General features: G+C 44.6%; 1 long non-coding RNA gene across 1 annotated transcript; it reads right to left on the bottom strand.

The window, feature by feature from the left end:
• Positions 1-4,213: 4,213 nt before the first annotated feature.
• On the bottom strand, positions 4,214-16,574 carry LOC144177814 (uncharacterized). The gene is made up of 3 exons (XR_013323861.1): positions 16,369-16,574; positions 15,823-15,965; positions 4,214-5,917 (listed from the first exon to the last, which is right to left on the bottom strand). It is a non-coding gene; the product is annotated as an uncharacterized LOC144177814 (long non-coding RNA).
• Between the last annotated feature and the right edge of the window lie 245 nt (positions 16,575-16,819).

The raw sequence follows: 16,819 nt of genomic DNA on the forward strand, positions 1-16,819 counted from the left end.
ACACCATAGCTTCCTTCTGCTATTTTTGTTTATCAATTTGGGTACACAATTACAGCCTTTGCAATGAAACAGCCTGGGTAATTTTCTACCGAAAGTGCACGTTTTCAAATGGTCTCTAATACTTTAGGTCATTTGGCTGATGTAAACTTGTCAAGTCAAGGGTGTCTCATCACACACTTAACAACGAGCTTAGCATGCTTCTTACGACAAACTGTGTGCAAGTGTGCTGAAGAATGGCACGTGCCCACTCGAGGATTGGCAAGGGCAGGGTATTATTAGTGCACACGCACTAGGGAGGCTGACCACGAGATATTCATGCAAGTGTCTGGTGCCTCAAAAGCCGAACCCCTCCGACGTAAACGCTTGAGTTTGTGCAAAGCATTTCCAAATTGGCCATTTAAAGAAAAAAAAAAAACAAAGGAAGAGCAACTTATGCTGCGTCTCATTCACACGCTAAAGACAAGCGGGTTCCATCTGGGCCCACTTAGTAAGGGCTGTAGCTGCACAGGATACACAGAGAACGACAGTAAGGAGAGCAGGGTAGAGCATATATACAGTAGACGCTCGTTAAGACAAACTCGAAGAAACCGTAAAAATATGTATTACCAGAAATTTGTTTTAAGCTGAGGTTTTTGCGTTGTGGATGTTGCAAACAAGCAAAAGTGTTGTTCATCCTATTCATGGAGTTCGTCTTAACTGGAGTAGAGGCGTGAAGGTTTGGGAAAAGAGAGCTGAGCACAACCAGTGGTCAATTTACTAAGACAGCAAAGAGGACAGCCGCCGACTGTGAGAAGCGGGGAGCTCAAGCTTAGTTTTCTTACAATATATATATATCCGGGTTCCGGCCTTTGCGGCTTTATTGCCTCGTACTCGTGCAGTGCATTGGCTCTGCAAGCGAAATAGTCTCACGGGTGGACAGGCAAAGTATTTCAACTGATATCAATGCTCAGTGTCACACTCGTCAGTCTGAACAAAAAAAAAAAAAATCAGAACGATAATCAAACTGTGCTTCCCCCGCTCAAGCGCTACTACTCACACACTGAAGTCAAACGACTGCCAAATTCTTTTTTTCTATAATGGAGGGTATGTAATTTACAGAAAAAGCATGCTGTGTGCGCTGCTTCAGATTGGGGAAAAAAAAACTTCCTCTTCCTTCAAAGAAATTAGATTTACTACTCCTGCGATACGCCTTTTTGCAGGGGTGTACAAATATCAAATTTTGTGCCGCAAATCACACACAAATACAAAAAGTGACTGCAGATGGAATAAAATATGTTCGACTGAATATCATTGATTTAGCGTGTTTACAGCTTTGAAAGCAGAGCTCAAAGAGAGAGAAAAGATAAATCGGTTAATCACAACCTGACATGTAGAGTTTGTGCACTGATTTAGAAATGGTAGAGAAAAAAAAAGGTGAATAAGAGACTGGAGCAGTGAAAAAAGTTTGGCACACATTTTCTTGGAGACATGTGGGTTCTTCAACATGCTCTGAATAGAAGTATATTTGACGGGCTGCAGCCCCTCCAGTCATTGAAATAAGGCCCTTGCTATGCATGCCTACTAGGACCAGTATGCTACCGAGGCATAGCCAACAAGTAATAACTCATTTTCTCGTTCATGCCATCCAATTGGCCGGACACTTCTTTCCGGCTTATTAACTTTGCACAGTTAACATTCCACTTCAGTTACTGTACAGCAGAGTTACCACTCTGGCTTTGCTCAAGGTGTTGCTTGCATTAGGCTTTCTTGCAAGGCTTAGTTGTCGTGCAGAAAAGCCACAAAACCACAACGAACAGGCGTTCGTTGTGGTGAAGCTTGAAGGATTGCATGTTGTATGGCAGAGCAAACTTTTATAGCTCTGTTCGTAAATTTTGAATACCTAGAACGGTAAAAATTGCACTTCGGATAGAAGCGTACAGCATAAATCTGCCATTTGCTCTCTATAGTAGCAAAATAGCGTTAACTGAGGTATACATGCGTGGCACCTGTGATATCCAGCCGGACGTCACAGTTGCAAGCTGGCTTTCCTGACTAAATGTGGCCCTGCCTGAGGCATAATCAAAATAGGAAAAACACAGCATAATTAACGCTAGGTCACTCACTTTAGAGGTGCTGTTAGAAGTTTCTAGGCTATTGCGTTCATGTGTTCCAGGGTATCGCATTTTCTCACTACTTACATTTTGAAAGCTCGGTCCATATAAGTTTGGATAACACATTTGCCTTAATCGTGGGTCTCTATTTTGCGATCTTCTGAACAACGTCTTCAGGATCTGCCATGTGTTCTATCGCTTGATACAACTTAAGGAGCTGTGCGTTCTGTAGGGAACCTTAGCAGGTATTTTGATGCAAGCAAAAATTACCAAAAGCACTTTTTGTTCTGTTTTAAATTACGTTTCTGCTAAAAAGAAATAGATCCAGTTTAAATTAAAACCATTATGTACTACCCACTGTAACGGCCCAGCGGCTAGGATGTTTCACTGCCATGATCGAAGATGTGGGTTCAATCCCAGCCATGGCAGCCATTTTTCTGGTAGAGGCAAAAAAGAAAACCGTTGTGTAGAGATTTTGCTGCACATTTCAAGGTCCCCAAGTAGTCAAAATTGATCCATAGCCCCCAATATGGTGTGCTTCGAGGTGCATGTGCAGCTTCGGCACACAAGTTGAACAAAGCCTCTCCCCCCCCACCCACACACACAAAAAGGGTATAAGTTTCAGCTGTCGGGGTTGCTCAATTACATAGACCAATATAGGACCTTTACTTTCAGATTTTATAATATTAAGACTCAAAAATTTAGTGCTGCTTTGAAAGGCCAGTGTTATTTTATTGCAGCCTTTCAGAATTCGGGGTATTGTTTTCAACAGTGAGCAAACCATGGTGTACACCAGATATTGCCTTTTCAGACAAAAATAGCAGACAGGTAGGCAACGCTCTTGCTAGCAGTGCAAAGTTGTGCCACCTCTGTAACATTTCGGTCGAGTTGTTGTCCCAGTCATGTTACGAATGGGAGCTCCTTCAATTTGTAATACTTCCATGGAGGCCTTTCCGGCCAGCTAGTGTACAGACCAATAGATAGTTCTTCGGTGAAAATTTTCTGTATGCACTTAGTGAAAAATAAAGTAGGTTTGATGACTTGCTTTGCTGCCATATTTTCATTTTAATCTGTTAGGCAGGACCTGGCGATGAAGGTTACTCGTAGGACTGACACTTGGACAAGTAGATACAAACTATATTGAAAAGGTGCAACACAAGAAAAGGAATCGCACTTGTAAATAAATTTTATTTACACAAATGCACTGTACACGCCATTTGTGTGGTTACAATGAGGTGTACAAAACAAAACTATAGGCACCAGAAAGAATAGCAATGGCCATGAGAGGTAAACATGTACCCATTCAAAATTATATCCTGGCATGCTGCAACTGCACTTCAACAACAATACACATATAATCCATGTGGATTATGTGTATGGTCAGGTGAAGAGGATGAATGAAAGGATCTTTCCTTCTGCACTTTTTTTTTTTTACTGCGCTGCGGCTAAAACCAGGTTGGCTTCATAGATAGCGACCTTCCCATGGCAGCCGGCGACAATGACGGCCAGCGTGCTGAAAATTGCTGGGTAGGGACGGCGCACTCCATCAGGTGGTGCTAAATAATCTCCAACCTCACCAGCTTCACTTTGCTCACAGAGTGACTGTTGGCACGAAATGCAGTGCCTGTACCAATAACAACCGACCGTTCTAGTTAGTATGTATATCACCGGTTAGCACCTAGAATACAATGGCTCGTCCAGACCTGACTCTCACCAATGAAAAAGTCAACGTATACAACTAAACCACACGGGTACCAGACTTTCTGGCTCGACTACCATTATTAATTTTTGAGCATTCCCATTCATTCAAACATTCATAACCTTTACTAACCTTGGCTCTACATGGAGAAGCTTTCTTTTGGCGTGACGGTCATTTGCGCACATGTGAAATTTGACAGGAAACGCTTGAGTTTGTGCAAACCATTTCCAAATTGGCCATTTAAAGCAGGGAAATGCCGTCATTCTTGCGCGGGAGCATAGCAATTTTCCAGCTGCAGGAGCACTAGTTGATCCTAACTTCTTCAGGGGCTGCGGGTCTTTCACATAAACTGTGCCACTCATGTAGCACAGTCCTCAAGGTGGCTCGCCAGCCCTACAAATGGCAAAGTTGGGTATACGAGTTGGCCCTGGTCAGGGCCAGCGATGAGAACCGTACACATAGTTATCTTCATGATATCTTTTTGAGCCATGCCCGTATACCAAAGCGATAAGAACCAAACAAAAAGAAAATGCTTTTGCCATGCCGCTGCTGGCCTTGCTCAGCTGTATGCAACAGTAAACCATTCGGTTGACTCAAAGTGCAACGCAAGAAAATTGCACAGGATCTCATCATATTCTAACAGGATGAGAGCGCGACAGCGTCTTTTATGGCTCGGTTTGTTGTCGAGCGTTCCGCCAATGCCGCCTATAGCCTACAATCCTGACAGTGCACTCGGTGCAGCCACTCATTACAGAATCACTATCCATGCTGCTGCGGCACTGCCTCGACTGAAGCAGAGGGCCAACAAAGACTGCGGGAGCAATTTATTTGAATGCACATTTATTATTGTGTTGCACGTCTTACGGAGCGTGTTGCAAGGAAATCGGAATTGACCAAGTGCCAAATGTTTCTTTTTCTGCAGCAGTATATGCACCAGTGCACACCAAGTGCTTCTTGTTTATTTCTTCCTGGTCCACGCCATGGAACAACCATCCATGGAATTCCATGGATGTGCGCACCATTCTGTGACGTGGAATGTTAGGAATGCATTAGGAAATTGTCAGCTGTTGTGGACGCTTTTTGCAGACAATATCCGAATGTGCATTCTGTGGACACCGACCGGGTGCAAGCGTTTCGCAACATAGCAAGTAATATTTTCGCATTTAGAAAGCGATTCACTGAAGCACACTGTCGAGCCCACAGATGTACTTGGTGCAGTGTCAATGAGCCTATAATAAGTGCAACAAACTGAGGAGGAGGCGAAATACCATTGACAACAGGCCGGACAAATAGCTCACAATGCTTCAATGGGGATCACAAGCAGCACAAGCTGGTGCACTGGCATAGGAAAGAACTAAAAAAGGCCAAACAAGGAGAAAAAAAACATTTGGCATCGGCGAGCATGGGAGGTCACTGTATATAAAGTCGGTCGGAGCAAAACTGTTTTTCATAAACCCCCTCTCAATTTTTTTTAAACTCATTCCTCACTCCGCCGCTGCCATTAAAACAGTTGCACGAGGTGTGCATTTCTAGAGCAGCCGTTTTTCTTATGAAGGCAAACAAAATTGCCTTCGTGCGCAAAGTCTTAGACAACATTAATGCACCAACTGGTTTAATTAGCTGATAGTCTGCAACTATGGTATGCATTACAGCTCAAGTATGGCTTCCGTGCATTAACCTACAAATTTTAACTGCTGTACGGAAAAGAAAGCAAGCTTCATTAAATATATGTGCTGACAGCAATGTAAACTTAAAATTCCTTATAACAGAGCTAGAAATTCTTTCAGAGCTAAAATGATAAAATGCAGTGCTGAATGATGCAAGGCACCACGAAGTACTGCCATATGTACACGCAAAGAAAAAAGTTTAGCAGTGTCAGTAACTCTTCGTAAAACTTTTCTTTGTGCCCTTTGGCAGGGCATCAGCAACAAAATGTCACTGAATTGCTCCACAACAATCGCTTTCTTCTTGTTGCTCTGCAAGTGCCATGGCTCCAGTCCACTGCTCAAACAGATGAGACACTCTACCCCGCTGACCACGAACAGAAGTTCTTGGCTCGCTCCAGGGACACAACACCAGTGGTACCAATCTGCACCAAGTTTGTTGCTACCTGGCTTGTGGCTCCCTGCTGGCAAAAGAAAAAAAATGTGCAGTGAGAGTTAGACAAGGGATTGCAGGGGAAAAAAATCAATTTCTCCTTTTAAAGGATTGCCGGACACACTGCGATTTCACGTATGCATTAGCAAACACACATGCACTCCTTAATGGAGGCTTCATGTCAATGAGGCATGGGTGACATAACATTGCCCCTTTGGAAGGGAGGTGTGTTCTCTTCATCTTGCTGGATGGCATGGCCAGCATGACAAGGATGGCAAGACCTGAGGGAAGGAATGATGATGTGGAACAGAAACAGCGGCATTCTACTTATTCGTAACTGTCGCACATAAGAAGCTGCACCACTTCATGACTCTTACATTAGTGAGGTCCACATCTTCTTGTGAGCACAGTCGTGATCCCGCCCATTGTTCCCCACCCTTTCCTTAGCGGGGTGCGGCTCTTCCCCCGAGTCAGTGGCGGCTTTGAGGGTGTGTAGTGATGCAAGTAGTACGGATAAATTTTAGCCCAAGCTTGGTAGGTGCCCTACCTTATCGAATCGCATCTGTTATTTTGTCAAACTGTGGAGTCAATGGGCATGGAACAAAAAAGTGACGTGCAAGACAGAAAAAAAGAGAGTAACAATGTTAGACCACACAGAAAACACAGTGCAGTAGAAACAAAGGACAAGGTGAGGCTGGGGCAAGAGCTAACTTTCAACAAATACTTTATTGCAGGACCTGCGCTTATAAAAACATCTGGCTCATAATGGGAGAGAAAGAAAGGAAAACATCAAAACGAACAACGAAAGATGAGACAAAAACCACCACACGCCGCCTACGCCAAGAAATAAATCTCTAGCTTTCATAAAGCCATAGATGGTCTATTGATGTGTTGATCACCGGAACATGCCATCTCAGCTGCTTCCACAAGTTCTTTCGTCAGTCCAGACTGGTGGTAATGCAAAGCAATCATCTCGTCGTGCAGGGGATAACACGGGTATCCCGATACGCACTTTTTGCAATGGGCAGCCCGCTGGCCGTCAGTGGCAACGCTGCTTACTTTATTCTTGTACTCTTAAATGGACATTCAAATATCTGCTTGTTTGGCCAGTATAGTACTTGCCACATGAGAGTGAAATTTTGTAGACAGCATGATGCCCACAGCGTACCAGCTTAGAGCAGACAGGTTTCTGTGCACGCGTTAGGCAGGTTAACCTGCACAAGCCCAAAAGCCTGTTCGGGGCTGTGAACAAGACATTGATCCCACTAACAGCCACCTGGCTGCCCATTGTAAAATGTGTGTATCGGGAAACCTTTATTATCCCATGTACGACCAGACAATTGTTTTGCATTAACACTGCTCTGGGCTGACGAGAAACTTGTGGAAGCAAGTGAGATAGCATGTTCTGGTGATCAGTGTGTCCGTAGACTGTCTGTGGCTTTATCAAAGCCAGAGCTTGATTTCCTGGTGTAGGCGGCATGTGGCGGGTTTCGTCTCATCTTTTGTTGTTTATTTATTTTTTATTTTCTCCTCTTACGAGCCAGATGTCTTTATATGTGCTGGCCCTGCAATAAAGCATTTGTTAAAACCTTGCACTTGTCCCGTCCTCGACTTATTCTGTTTTTACTGCGCTATGTTTCTCGTGAGAGTATGAACCAACACGCCCAAACATTTTCCCTTCTGTTAGACCGCATCCAGGGCATAACAAAAGTTCACAGAGCGAAAGAATGTTAAGTGAGCAAACGAGCTTTTCTAGGCAATGCCCAGGGGCGTCGGGTATGCTAGGTACAGCACTTGCTGCAAGAACCAATGGAGAGTGCAGTAACTGCACAGAGACGGCAGTAAGAGGAGGAGGCTAGGGTATATATAGTCAGGATCCAGCTCACATGGCCTTATCGTCTGGTGGTAGGGCAGCGTATATCACCTTCCAATAGTTTCAGGGAGAGAGGCCATGTAATTCAGCTGATATTAGTGCTCATTATCACGCTTTTAGAACTTCGCAGAGCAAACAATGCCAAGGTCATCATGAAGTGTTGAACCCAGAATAGTGGCTCAACTAGTCGCACAAAACAAGATAAGTAACAGTCACTAAGCACTGCTTAGTGACTGTTCAAGCGCTACCACATCGATTCACATTAGGTAAACAAATTTTTCTCATCTGGCATGCATTGCATTCTGTAAGCATATATGCTGGTGCATGTATATATGTGTGCCAGCATATGTTGTATACATATGCACTAGTGGCATAGGCAAGATACATAAACTTGTGTATAGCTTCCTAGCCAATGCATTTTGGCCTTGGTAACTACAACACCACCTGAAGGTAAGACTAGCCAGATGAAATTGTGGTGGAGGAACTGCTGACGTTTGTACTGTGGATACAGGAAAATTTTGATAGAGTCAGGTACACATCACATTTTCTGATAAAATGTGGCACTCCCCAGCATTCAGCTGAGCGACAGTGGGGTGCTGGTACTGGATGAATTGCATGGACATTGGAACGTAATGAAACCCTGCAGTGTATGAGTATAGCATTCCAGGTTATTCCATGTGAAGTTATACGTGATAGCTTAAGCAAAAAGCTCCATATTCGTTTGGTCGTGGAAGTCAACCAATGTGTAAGCAAGGTGCTCACTGCATGTTCCAAAACATGCAAACGTCTATTGCAATCTCGTCCTGTCTATTATGTCGGCTATTATGCACGCTTTCAGTGTTTAATGAACTGCTTAATTTCGCTACACACGCCCATTGAACGTCCGCACCACAACCAGCTGCGCCACCGATGCTGTGAGCAATTTTTGCGAGTGTCTCCCTCGCCTTACCGCGGTCCAATAGGATCATACGTTAACACTAATTTACTCGTAAATTGTAACCCCATAAAAATCAGGTTTAATCAAATTTAAATGTTTAGAGAATAATATTCGATCACTGACTGATTCGCACAATCGTTACTCGCAAGACATCCAATCGTCATCGCATCGTCACTGCAAGTTCTTGATCCGAATATAGGCACATCGTAACGGTCATTCTACGTAGTTTTTAACGAAATCGATGCCACAAGGCAAGTTACACTGACTGCAAATCATGCCTGAACATCCAAGGAGTACTATAAAAACAACGGCGCAACCGCAAACAGTAGGGCTCTTTGATTTCCAGTCTCGGACTCGCCGCGGACTCCCCGAGAAGCAGTCCGGCATTCGATTTTCCCATGTATCCCTATGACTTCAGGGAATCCTCGGACTACCTACGGTGACTCCGAGACTGTAAATCTAAGAGCCCCAACGAAGCAACCAAGCTACAGCCACGGGACGTGCGACAACGCCGGTAAGCAGTTCGGCCTCTTCCACTGGCTAATATTAGTACTTTACACAGGTTAACTGTACAGAACCGCTAGGCTCCGAAGCTTTTCCGGCTTCGGGTGCGTCACGTAAGCTTAAAAACAGCGTAATATAGACCGTAACTAATGAATAAGCGGTATTTGAGTTCGATAACTCAATTGCCGTAAGCATACATGGGCGCCGCCATCTTGAATGTTTGTTTACATCAATGTTACCAGACCAGCATCGACATTTCACTAAATTTAGCGGCCACTTACAATTATTGCGATCTGAGTACTCGTTAAGCTTCGAAAGAAAGCAAATATGAAATGGTAATAGAGAAAGCCAAAATAGCATGGTATTAATCCACAAAAACGCGAAATCCGCTGTAGCAAATCGTGGTGCATGAATGTGCTTGTAGCAGAAGCAACAGCATGGTAGATTGGCGACAAATTTTAAATGCATACAAGCAGATTTGTATACAGTGTTCGACCTAAACTCTTGTTAAGTATTGGTGGCAACATATTGTTAATTAGGTACGCTGTCTTTCGGTGGGTAAGCGCGCTTTTTTCTGTCATGCCGCTGCTGCTGACTGTGGCTTGCTGCTAGTTTTCTTTCAACAAAGCCCCGCATTTATACGTTCCTTTCTGTGTGACCAGCCATTGGTAACAGACACGTTTTCACTGTCTTTTTCATGTGGTGCAAGCTATGTTCCATCAGGTGTATGTGACACCTGAGGTAAGCTTCCACAAATTTCTGCATTCTCCAAACGGGTGAAATAGAACAAGCTATGAATCTGACAAAAAAAAACAAGAAAAGCAGCGGGCAACCAAGAATAGCTTGTTTTTCTTTTCTTTTGGTTCAGAAACAGCGATTTCTTGTGTATGGTTGGAGCATTGTTGGAAAAATACACTGGCACACTGGAGTCCAGCCTGATGATACCTTTTCCCTCTGTGCACATAAAGCTGAAGTATCATTCGAAAACTCGGAATGCGAAATAAATGTGCTGAATACTGTCGGAAGACCAAGTGTGTTTTGTTCTTCAATTGCAGTGAGCTGTTTACGGTGTGTGATTTTGAGATTATTGGTAGCAGCATATCTGAATTGGGTGCGCTAAAAGTAAACATGATACAAAACTAAGATACTGCAAACTTTTCTGAACACTGCGCTAGGAATAATCATCAAAGAAAAAAAGACGGCTCAAGAATACGATACTCCCTAATGCAAAATTGGAGCGCAGTGCAAACTGCAGTCTTCTCGGTGACAGCGTGTAGCTGCTGTGTCTCAGGAAGTGATCGTGTCATCAGTGAACACACGACGCAGACGCTACTCTGGCGTTTTCTCACAGCGCCTCGGTGCCACTGAGCATGTCTCGCGTGGCCTCTGCGTACTGCCCTCCCTTTCACACTTTCATTTTACTTTCCTTCTCCGCGTTCCTGCTTGTTCTATCTCATTTATCTCCAGTGCCCTCTTCTTCGTTCGGTTACAACAAAGTCGACGGCCACACGAAACCACAGGAGTCAAGCGGGCACTTAAAGCCAACTGCATTCAAAATTTCGAACTCTTGAAAACACCATTTCCGTATAGTCTGCTGAAAAAGAAAGCAAGATGCAAAATACAACGGCTGAAATATGTGTGTGGACGCCGCAAGCGGTCAGCAAAAAACGGCGATTTTGAAACCGAAATCGAGGAGAGCGCGGCCATTAAAATGACATTGCAGCCATCCAGCGAGCGGCCGGACGGTGTACGGGGCAGCAAACGGGTGAAGTGTTCGCAGCAGAGCTTGACCGGTTCTCTAGCTGCATGGCTGGCCAGAGGAAGAAGCCACCGTCAGCTGGAGCGTCACAGGCGTGTCATGGCTGTTTACACAATCTGCCGGCAGGTGCAGCGTGGTCTACGGTGGAGCTTTTTTAAACGCTTCTGACTGATTAACGAGGCAGTTCACGGGGCTACCACTCGTGTCCCAGCTGATGTGAGGGTACTTACTAGACATTAAAATAAATTTGGTCGAGGTGAAATTTGAGTGCAGTTGGCCACTTAAGAGGTGCACTCTAAAAAAGAAATGGCAAGCAGATTGCCTTAGCAAGCTGCGTTGCAAAGAAAATATTTCTGTAGCTGAACAGTTCTGAAATTTGGTTGGTTCTGAAGTTTCTTCAATCTATCCCAGTCAGGAAGAGTATGATATACAGCTGTATAACTCCAGCCCTTCTTCATTTTTAAAAAGTGTTTTTCCCTGTTTTTCCTTACATTTCTTTTTTCCTGCTGCAGCAGCGCTGGGAGCATGAGCATGCAAGACAGAATGTAAAAAGTGGTGTGGTCACGACACCTTTCACTTGCATTACAAATTTCCTGATCTACTTTACTCGAAGTAGTAGAATAATTAAGTGAAGCAACAGTTTTACAGTTAAAAAATGGGTAAAAGAAGTAAGTCCACCACGGGTATAAACATTTAAAAAAATGAGATGTCTATTTATATGTTGTATTAGCTGGCGCAGAATCTAGCAGTACACCCGATGTCGAACCACATTCCATACCGAGACATGGTGCTAGTAACTATAATACCTTCGACAAACACCACGTAAACTGATAGGTTCGCCTGGTGCACTGTCGAGGCACGAGTCATGAGGTCCCCAGACAGCTCCGATGAATACCACGCAATCTAATGGCTTCAGCTGTGAGGCTATGGAGCCCTGCAGTGTTGTGGAGCCACCAAGGACTTGCTTTCGTTTTGTATGTTATTTCTTCTGTAAGCCATGCTCCATGTGTACCCGGGGAATATAGTGGCTCTTCACTGCTTATAACACTAAATATTTATCCTCATGGAGCAGATAAAGTTTGAAGCTCATTAATACAGAAATAAAAGTTGGCTCTGCCACATAACTTGCAAACTTCCAAGCTTCACTGCATGGCATTTTCTTTAGTGTTAGCTTTTTTGGCACGACGCCGAAGCCATGCAAGAAAGCCTACCACAATAGCCTTGCACAAGAGTGGAACTCTGGCAGCCAATGTTGGCTGAGGTGCAACGCTACCTGGGCAAAATTTATAAACTGGAAAGAAGTTTCCCATCAATATGGTGGTATGAGTGAGAAATCAAGGTTTATTACTTGCTGGAAATGCTTGCATTAAACTAAAGGTCATACCAACCACTAACGTACCTAACCTCTTTTCAATGCCTGGAGCAAGCCATTCAAATGCAGTCGACTCTTGATCATCACCTAATTGGAATTTTCGGGTAATTGGAAGCAATGCTCTGGTCCCACCAATGTTACATTCAATTCAGTAGAAGAAATTGCTTGGTAATTTAAAGCTGAAACCCAATTTTTCGATTAATTGAAAGTTATTTCGAATAAAAAGCATCAAGGTGAACTTCACATCTTGATAAAATTGGAAATTTTAAAGCGTCAAAACACCGCCGTGTCCTGCAATGTTGGCACCATCACAACCGAGGCAGCGCATAGCTGATAAAGCAGCTAGTCACTTGAGACTTGTGCCAGTGTAAGCATCTCTCTTTTGAGGCCCTCAACCTTCTTTGTTGCGCACAGCTCCGTGCAACAGTTTGCGTGGTGAAAGCTTCAGGCTTCGATTTTCACCACAAGTCTGAACTATCACGGCAAGCTGTGTCACATTCGAATAGGCAACAAAACAAAACCAAGAAGATAAGATTGTCGCGGACCAATAGCAATGCGCTATTGTGCCTTCTGTTTTTTTTGTTGCGGACTTTGTACTAATGGTAGCCAACTGTATAATTTCTCTGGTCACAACATGTTGAGGAAACCGCATTTTCCACGGCAGGGTGTGCCAAATTTCATTCGGCTGCCTTGCCATACTGTCTTAATCTTTTAAGGGGCAACCACACGCAGCAACAGCGAGAAGCGACGTGAAAACTGCAACTCAATGGGTACACCAAACAGATAGCACGAGTGACAGCAACAAGTGAAAAAAATTATCAAACTGCCGCCAATGCCCTGCGTTGTCGTCGTTCGTCGCTGCTGCTCACTTGTGGGCTGCTTCTGTACAGCAAAAAGCAAGCGGCGGCGTCAGCCCGTCGCCTTCTGCTGTCGACTCCCTTAGCAACCTGATTATAAACATTTTCGCTTGCCACCGTCATCCACACTACCAGTTTGCTGTACCCATTGAGTTACGTTTTGCCGTCGCTGCATGTGGTTGCCGTTTACTTGCCATTTTTTGTACCATTTTCCTATCGATACATAAATATTCTAATGCCTCAGGTCCTGACGACTGCCTAAGTTATCTTTTTTGTCACTTTGTTTTAAAAACTCTATAAACAATGAAAAAGATATCTGTATTCGAATATATTTGATTCATTCAATCCAGTCAGTTTTTGCTATTTGTATTTTATGCACAGTTCGAAATTTCCTGTTTGCACATGTCTAGTTAATATGTTGTGCAAGATTAAATGAATGAATAAGCTGACCAATTGTTCAAACTTTCTAGGGAATGTGAGAGCAGTTGAAAAAACGAATGTACACAGAGAACGAAATCTCACTGGTAATAATCGTGTGTAGAAACCAGGGTCGGAGCAAAAAAAAAATGCCAAAAGCAGATATCTAATGCACAGTAAATGCCCACAACGAAGTAACTTGTGATGCTTCCATGTGAAGGAAGAGAAAGAGCAGGCTCAGAGGAGGTTGGCACTGGACAACTTCTTCTGAGCCTGCTCTTTCTCCTCCTTCACATGGAAGCATCACAAGTTTCTCCGTTGTGGGCATCAATTTCCTGACTACCTGTGATTTTGTACCCCTTCTCTCTCTTCTACCGTCTTATCTTTTCTTCATACGCTGCATGGCCAAAATATGAAGTAAAAAAAAAGAGGTTAGCAGAGGGTAGTACATGAAAATTCTAGTTGAAAGCTGTAGGATAAAGCGAACAGCAATAGGGATCCTGCGGTTATTGCCATTTTAACCTCTCGTCACGGCAAACAAAAAGTCAGAAAAATCAGATGATGAATGGCTTCAGCATATTAAGTTTCAGATGTCGTTATACAGTGACACAATAGGGTGGACGGCAGCGCCACTGATGTGTCTGAATGATTGGACAATCTAAAAAATCAGACTGCGACTGTGTACAGGTGCCGTCATAAGTAATTGGAGCACAGGAGCTGTGGCCGAACTGTATTGGAGCGGCGTGCAGCTGCACCGGCGGTAAATGAAAGGACGAAAACACGCATGCGCGCCTGCCGACAGCGATGGTCCATCTATACCTTTCAAACCCCTTTTTAAATTTGGCTTCGAGCATTGCTCGCAGCACAGTGCCGCTGTCAGCGACGGCGCTGATAGCAGAGACGATTCTGGCAGCATCTCTGCCGCACTTCCAGCTGCCGGAGAAACGGCGCGCTGTCACGGGAATTTGTAGCGAGTTTTTCGTTCAAATATTTTTACGTGTGTACGCTATCAACGCCATCGCCGAGACCAGTATGCTGCGAACAATGCTTGAAGCCAGGTTAAAAAAAGTGGTTTGAGAAGTACAGATAGGCTATCGCCGTCGGCAGGTGCGCATGCGTGTTCTCGTGCTTTCATTTACCGCCGGTGCAGCTACACGGCGCTCCGATACAATTCGGCCGCAGCTCCCGTGCTCCACTTATGACGGCACCTGTACATAAAGATCGAAGTCAAACATTGCTTTCAGGATTAATTTTTCATCAAAGAATTTGGCATGACCCACTCGTTCGAAAGCACCTTTTGTCGCATGAAAGCTTGCTCACACCTATGACAATGCCACCAAGGAACGAGAGGCCTGAAGAAGACACCACTCAGTGGGGGGGTGTGAAAGAAGAAAACCCAGGGGCAATAAATGGATATGGACAAAGCAAGATAGCAGCAATCGGAAATGCAGCAGGCAGGCCTTAGTTCTTGTTCTACAGTGTACACAAATAGGCTCAGGACAATGACTATAGCATGAGCAATGCGAGAAAAATTCTCGTCTAGTGATGTGAGACCGGCCAAGAAGTGCCCCGTGCTAGCGAAAAGTAGCGATTGCTACCTATTCTTTGATTACCTACGAGACTCCTGGAATTTCGAAACCACACTTGAATTGCTTGAGAAAATTTCTACTGAAGGGCAATTACGTTAGTAAATTGCAATCTTTAGCAATTCAATAACCTATAAAACGACCATGCTCAGCAACCCTTGTAGTGCGAATATAGCAATTGAAAAAGAGAAGCAGCTGCATTACGTACACTCAACACCAACTGTCGGGAATCAAACGTGAGTGTGTTAAGTGGGCCCACCACATGCTATACAGTATTTGTTCATTGAAAGCATCAAGTATCTCTATTGCGCTTTCCCTCCAACAGAATAAGTCATGACATGCATTCCGTGAAATAAATTCCCTCTTCCAACTCCTGCATACAAACGCTGAAAATTCTCCATTCTGTTTAAAAAAAAATTAGAACAGAAATTGTGAGGACAGGTGCAAATTGTATCGACACATACACACACACACACACACACACACACACACACACACACACACACACACACACACATACACACGCACGCACGCGCGCCACAAATATATGTGGCTCCGCAACAGAAATATACTTGCACTGCACTGTCTACGAAAAACAGGATCGGGAGCGCAGATTCGGCGAAACACTTACATCCGCAATGAGAACAGTGGCACCCTGTATGCCAAGGCTTGGACAAGCAGTCTGTTGAGGTAGGTCTGGCTCTTAGAAACGGAGCAGGTCACCGATCAGCGACTCGTACACATGCTGGGACTGTGGTGGAAATTTATCAGCCCCTGTAACGAAAGCGCAGTGAGCGGCGTCTCGATGACACATGATACGAAATAAATATCTCCGAAACATTGCTTGCTTTACATTCGTGCGTGCAATCTAAAACCCCTGTTCTGCTTACTACGGCTGTTAACGTAGTAAGCCTCCATGTAATAACTGTCACTAGTGGTAAGCATAGTGACACCACAGAAGATTCTAGCCGACAGTTACGCATATGAGCCTGTAAGTTAAAAAAGAAAAACATTACGACACTAGCGTGTATTTCGGGTGTGCTTTCGCAAGAAATGGCACGTAGCTTATCCACTTTGAAATTAGCCTGCACTTCTACCACGAACACTAAAGGCAACATCACCTTGTGTGTTTTCTTCTCCGTATGAAAAGGGGGATGTGACGAGTCTAAACACTTACCTCCTCACGACCTTGTTGCTACCACCGACGTTGACGGCCACGAAACCGAGCTAGCGAAGTCTCCGACTTTGCGCCGTCGAAGCTGAGGCGCAGACTGACGTGAGGCTCGGTAGGACCCTGGGAACTTCAGTTGGAGTAAAAGCTGCGATTCCAAACCACGAAGGCGCACAGGCCGTCCGGCCGCTAAGTCGAAACGGTGCCGGAGAAGCAGGGAGAGCACGGCCCGCGCGGACGGACAAGCAAGAAATGCGCAAATCAATGTTGTCAGCACGGCCAAAGGCCCTCGATTTTTCAGACCAAAGTTGGAGACGTTTTGAGGCAAAAACGACAGCGTTGCCAGCATAGTTTGGTGCGTTTAGGCCGATTTGGCGGCGGTCGCGGGCGGGTTTTAGTCGGATGCTCCGCGATCGGCTGCCGGCGGCGCGCCGTTGCTCCGGCCGTCCCATTCGGC

This window comes from Haemaphysalis longicornis, unplaced genomic scaffold, assembly GCF_048455015.1.
Source record: "Haemaphysalis longicornis isolate Haplotype H1 unplaced genomic scaffold, Haemaphysalis longicornis Haplotype H1 scaffold_1, whole genome shotgun sequence".
Classification (NCBI taxonomy): domain Eukaryota; kingdom Metazoa; phylum Arthropoda; class Arachnida; order Ixodida; family Ixodidae; genus Haemaphysalis; species Haemaphysalis longicornis.